Below are 6,051 nucleotides of genomic sequence, written 5' to 3' on the forward strand. Positions count from 1 at the left end.
GCATCAGTCCTTCCAATGAATATTCAGGATTGATGTCCTTTAGGATTGACTAGTTTGATCTCCTTGGCTGTCTCTTGGCTGTCCAAGGGCCTCTCAAGAGTCTTCTCTGGCACCACAGTTCGAAAGCATCAGTTCTTCAGCACTCAGCCTTCTTTATGTTCATTGGTGATATATGGTTTTGCAGAAGTTATTTCAAACTGGGGTGTTTCAACCTTAATTCTCAATTAGCAGTTGAGCAAGACTCCTCTCCCTCTAAGCCCCACCTGCATGCTCTGAACAGAAAAGAGGAGAACTGCTGAACCCAGGCTCTTATCCAAATGTTTCTAAAAGTGATAGCTTAGAAAGCTTTTTTTCATGAGTGTTAACCACATGACACACAGGGAGATATTTCTTCTCTGTAGGTTCTCAGGGCTCTGTAACAGAAAACAGACTAACAAGACCAAGACACACAAGTTTATTAGCACAGTTTTCTCATATACCAGCTTCCCTGGTGGCTCAGAGGTAAAGAATCCTCCTCCCAATGCATGAGACTCTGGTTTGATCCCTGGGTCAGGAAGATCCTCTGGAGAAGGAAATGGTAACCCAGTCCATTTTTCTTGCCTGAGAAATCCCATGGACAGAGGAGCCTGGTGGGCTACAGTCCATGGGGTTGCAAAGAGTCAGACACGACTGAGTGACTAAACAACAATTCTCATACCCACATCTGAGGAGCTCAGAGAGGAATAAAACTGAGTCTCAGATCTGCTTTTGGGTTCTCAGATAGCCATGGACCGGTTATGGACTGAACATCTGTGCACACACACACATACACACACACACATTCACCCTGCCACACCCAGATTCACTTTGTGAAGACTCAGCTCCCTGTATGGCTATATTTGGAGATGAGGCACCTATAGAAGTAATTCAGGCTAATTGTGGTCATGAGAGTGGGGCCCTGATCCAGCAGGAATAGTGTCCTTGTAAGAACTGACAATGGAGAGCTGACAGTCTGTGTCTCTGAGTGCATGAGGAACAGGTCATGTGAGCACATGCAAGGTGGTGGCAGCCTATGGTAACCAAAGAGAAGAGACCTCAGTGTGCGAGCATACCTTGCCAGCACCTTGATCGTGGACCTCCTGGCCTCCAGAACTGTGAGTGATTCCCTTTAGATAAGCCCCAGTGTGTGGTATTTCATATGGAAACCCAGGTAGACTGAGACAGGACCCAGCACTGTTCCTGCCTGTACCACTGGTATCGACCACACACGTGTGCAGCAGGTGGGCTCCCCAAGCTCGAACTACTAGTTGTCCTCGCTGACTAGGCTCCACACTTTCTCAGGCACCATGTATCCCCATGTGATCTGCTGCTGTTACCCAAAAACTGGGTTTGCCTCGTGATGGGTGTTAAGCCAACAGACACAGCCAAGCACACGATCAGATCAGGAGTAGGGAGCAAGGATGTATTATTTGCAAGAAGTAACAAGAACACCAGGGAACTTCCTCAAAGCTAAAAGGGTATATGCATATTCATGAAGAGACTTGAAAATAGGGGAATTCAGCCTTAGTTCAGTTGAGCTCAGTCGCTCAGTCATGTTTGACTCTTTGTGACCCCATGGACTGCAGCACGCCAGACTTCCCTATCCATTACCAACTCACAGAGCTTGCTCAAATTCATGTCCATCAAGTCGGTGATGCCATCCAACTATCTCATCCTCTGTTGTCCCCTTCTCCTTCCGCCTTCAATCTTTCCCAACATAAGGGTCTTTTCCAATCAGTCAGTTCTTCCCATCAGGTGGCCAAAGTATTGGAGCTTCAGCTTCAGCATCAGTCCTTCCAATGAATATTCATGACTGATTTCCTTTAGGATGGACAGGTTGGATCTCCTTGAGGTCCAAGGGACTCTCAAGAGTCTTCTCCAACACCACAGTTCAAAAGCACCAATTCTTCAGTGCTCAGCTTTCTTTATGGTCCAACTCTCATATCTATACATGACTACTGGAAAAACCATAGCTTTGACTAGACAGACCTTTGTTGGCAAAGTAATGTCTCTGCTTTTTAATATGCTGCTTAGCTTGTACAGAGGAGCCTGGTAGGCTACAGTCCATGGGGTCACAAAGAGTCGGACATGACTGAGCAACTTCACTTTCACTTTCTAGGTTGGTTATAGTTTTTCTTCCAAGGAGCAAGTGTCTTTAAATTTCATGGCTACAGTCACCATCCACAGTGATTTTGGAGCCCAAGAAAATAAACTCTGCCACTGTTTCCGTTGTTTCCCATCTATTGCCCATGCAGTGATGAGACCGGTTGCCATGATCTTCGGTTTTTGAAAGTTGAAATTTAAGCCAACTTTTTCACTCTCCTCTTTCATTTTCATCAAGAGGCTCTTTAGTTCCTCTTTGTTTTCGGCTATAAGGGTGGTGTCATCTGCTTATTTGAGGTTATTGCTACTTCTGGCAATCTTGATTCCAGTGTGTGCTTCAGCCAGACTGGCATTTCACATTATGTACTCTGTATAGATGTTAAATAAGCAGGGTGACAATATACAGCCTTGACATACTCCTCTCCCAATTTGGAACCAGGCTGTTGTTCCATGTTCAGTTCTAACTGTTGCTTCTTGACCTGCATACAGGTTTCTCAAGAGGCAGGTCAGGTGTTCTGGTATTCCCATCTCTTTCAGATTTTTCCATAATTTGTTGTGATTCACACAGTCAAAGGCTTTGGCATAGTCAAGAAAGCAGAAATAGATGTTTTCTGGACCTCTCTTGTTTTTTTGATGATCCAACAGATGTTGGTAATTTGATCTCTGGTTCCTCTACCTTTTCTAAATCCAGCTTGAACATCTGGAATTTCACAGCTCACATACTGTTGAAGCCTGGCTTGGAGAATTTTGAGCATTACTTTGCTAGTGTGTGAGATGAGTACAATTGTTCAGTAGTTTGAACATTCTTTGGTCTTGCCGTTCTTTGGGATTGGAATGAAAACTGACCTTTTCCATACCTGTGGCCACTGCTGAGTTTTCCAAATTTATTGGCATGTTGAGTGCAGCACTTTAATAGCACCATCTTTTAGGATTTGAAATAACTCAACTGGAATTCTATTACCTCCACTAGCTTTGTTTGTAGTGATGCTTCCTAAGGCCCGCTTGATTTCGTACTCCAGGATGTCTAGCTCTAAGTGAGTGATCACAGCATCATGATTATCTGGGTCATGAAGGTTTTTTTTGTACAGTTCTTCTGTGTATTCTTGCCCCTCTTCTGAATATCTTCTGCTTCTGTTAGATCCGTACCATTCCTGTCCTTTATTGAGCTCATCTTTGCATGAAATGTTCCCTTGGTATCTCTAATTTTCTTGAAGAGATCTTGAGTCTTTCTGATTCTGTTGTTTTCCTCTATTTCTTTGCACTTATCACTGAGTAAGGCTTTCTTATCTCTCTTTGCTATTCTTTGGAACTCTGCATTCAAATTGGTATCTTTCCTTTTCTCCTTTGCTTTTAGCTTCTCGTCTTTTCTCAGCTATTTGTAAGGCCTCCTCAGACAACCATTTTGCCTTTTTGCATTTCTTGTTCTTGGGGATGGGTTTGATCCCTGTCTCCTGTACAATGTCACGAACCTCTCTCCATGGTTCTTCAGGCACTCTGTCTATCAGACCTAATCCCTTGAATCTATTTGTAACTTACACTGTATTTTCATAAGGGATTTGAATTACATCATACCTGGTCTAGTGGTTTTTCCCTACTTTCTTCAGTTTAACTGAATTTGGCAATAAGGAGTTCATGATCTGAGCCACAGTCAGCTCCTGGTCTTGTTTTTGCTGACTGTATAGAGCTTCTCCATCTTTGGCTGCAAAGAATATGAAAAATCTGACTTCAGCATTGACCATCTATCTGGTGATGTCCATGTGTAGAGTCTTCTCTTGTGTTGTTGGAAGATGGTGTTTGCTCTGACCAATGCATTCTCTTGGCAAAACTCTGTTAGTCTTTGCCCTGCTTCATTCTGTACTCCAAGGCCAAACTTGCCTGTTACTCCAGGTATCTCTTGACTTCCTCCTTTTGCATTCCAGTCCCTTGTGATGAAAAGGACGTCTTTTGGGGATGTTAATTCTAGAAAGTCTTGTAGGTCATTATAGAACCATTCAACTTCAGCTTCTTTGGCATTAGTGGTTGGGGCATAGACTTGGATTACTGTGATACTGAATGATTTGCCTTGGAAATGAACAGAGGTCATTCCATAATTTTTGAGATTTGAATTCAGCCTAGAATTGGAGTAAAGGTCAATTCACAGAGTCTGGCTTTAGTTGATTAAAATCCAGAGAGTCAGCATCCTCCTTCAGTCCTCCACCTGGTGGGAGCCTTAGTTCCTGCCGAATCGAGAGATATTAATTATATATATCCCATGAGGAGAAACTAGGGCTCTGATTTATCACCACACTCTTGTTTGACTGTCTTTTCTCTGTTCCTGCATTCCTCTGTATCTGCAAGACCATTTATTACTGACACCTGTTCAAGAGCAGCACTGTGGCCAGGCTTAAGTCTTAAAATGGCTTAAGCCAAAATGGTTCTCTTATGCCAAGAAAGCCATTTTTGGCTCTGTTGCTCTTGGGACCCCCTGACATACCTGCTTACATGGTGACTCCCCTAGACCCCCAGTCCCCGTGCTCTGGGGGAGCCCTTATCTACAAAAGCACTGTGTTCTCACTTGTAGAGCTACCCTACAAGTTTGTCAGCCTGTAGGAGACCCTGGTTCGATCCCTGGGTTGTGAAGATCCCCTGTAGAAGGGAATGGTAACCCACTCCAGTATTCTTGCCTGGAGAATTCCATGGACAAAGGAGCCTGGCAGGCTACAGTCCATGGGGTTGCAAAGAGTCGGACACGACTGAGTGAGCATGAGCACCACTAGTTTCTGCATCTACCCACAGAGCAAACTGGAACTTCTGGACACCTTCCTGCATGCCCCATGGGAAGGGCTGGAAACACACTGGAGAAACAAGTGATTCCTCTGTCCATGCTAGTTCAGTTGCTCAGTCCTGTCCGAGTCTTTGTAACCCCATTGAGTGCAGCACACCAGGCTTCCCTGTCCATCACCAACTCCCAGAGCTTAAGCAAACTCATGTCCATCGAGTCGGTGATGCCATCCAGCCATTTCATCCTCTGTCATCCCCTTCTCCTCATGCTCCCAATCCCTCCCAGCATCAGGGTCTTTTCCAATGAGTCAGCTCTTCGCATCAGGTGTCCAAAGTAATGGAGTTTCAGCTTCAGCATCAGTCCTTTCAATGAATATTCAGGACTGATTTCCTTTAGGATTGACTAGTTTGATCTCCTTGCAGTCCAAGGGACTCTCAAGAGCCTTCTCCAACACCACAGTTCAAAAGCATCAATTCTTCGGTGCTCAGCTCTCACATCCATACATGACTACTGGAAAAACCATAACTTTGACTAGATGGACTTTTGTTGAAAAAGTATGTCTCTGCTTTTTATGTCTAGGTTGGTCCTAGCTTTTCTTTCAAGAAGCAAGCATCTTTTAATTTCATGGCTGCAGTCACCATCTGCAGTGATTTTGAAGCCCCTCAAAATAAAGTATCTCCATTTGTTTCCATTGTTTTCCCCAGAAAAACTATACAAAAAAGATTTTCATGACCCAGATAAGCATAATGGTGCAATCACTCACATAAAGTCCATACTAGAGGAAGTGGATTTCTTCTCTAGTTCAAATAGATCAAGTTCATATTGTGGAACCTTTGGCATGCTAATGAAACTCAAGGGATTTTGAATATGACCTTGGCAATCCTCCTCCTTCTAGTCAAGGCTATGGTTTTTCCAGTAGTCATGTATGGATGTGAGAGTTGGACTATAAAGAAAGCTGAGCATTTAAGAATTGATGCTTTTGAACTGTAGTGTTGGAGAAGACTCTTGAGAGTCCCTCGGACTGCAAGGAGATCAAACCAGTCAATCCTAAAGGAAATCAGTCCTGAACATTCATTGGAAAGACTGATGCTGAAGCTGAAACTCTAATACTTTGGCCACCTGATGTGAAGAATTGACTCATTGGAAACACCGAAAGCAGAAGCAGGAAG

This window comes from Bos indicus x Bos taurus, chromosome 26 (genome assembly GCF_003369695.1).
Source record: "Bos indicus x Bos taurus breed Angus x Brahman F1 hybrid chromosome 26, Bos_hybrid_MaternalHap_v2.0, whole genome shotgun sequence".
Classification (NCBI taxonomy): domain Eukaryota; kingdom Metazoa; phylum Chordata; class Mammalia; order Artiodactyla; family Bovidae; genus Bos; species Bos indicus x Bos taurus.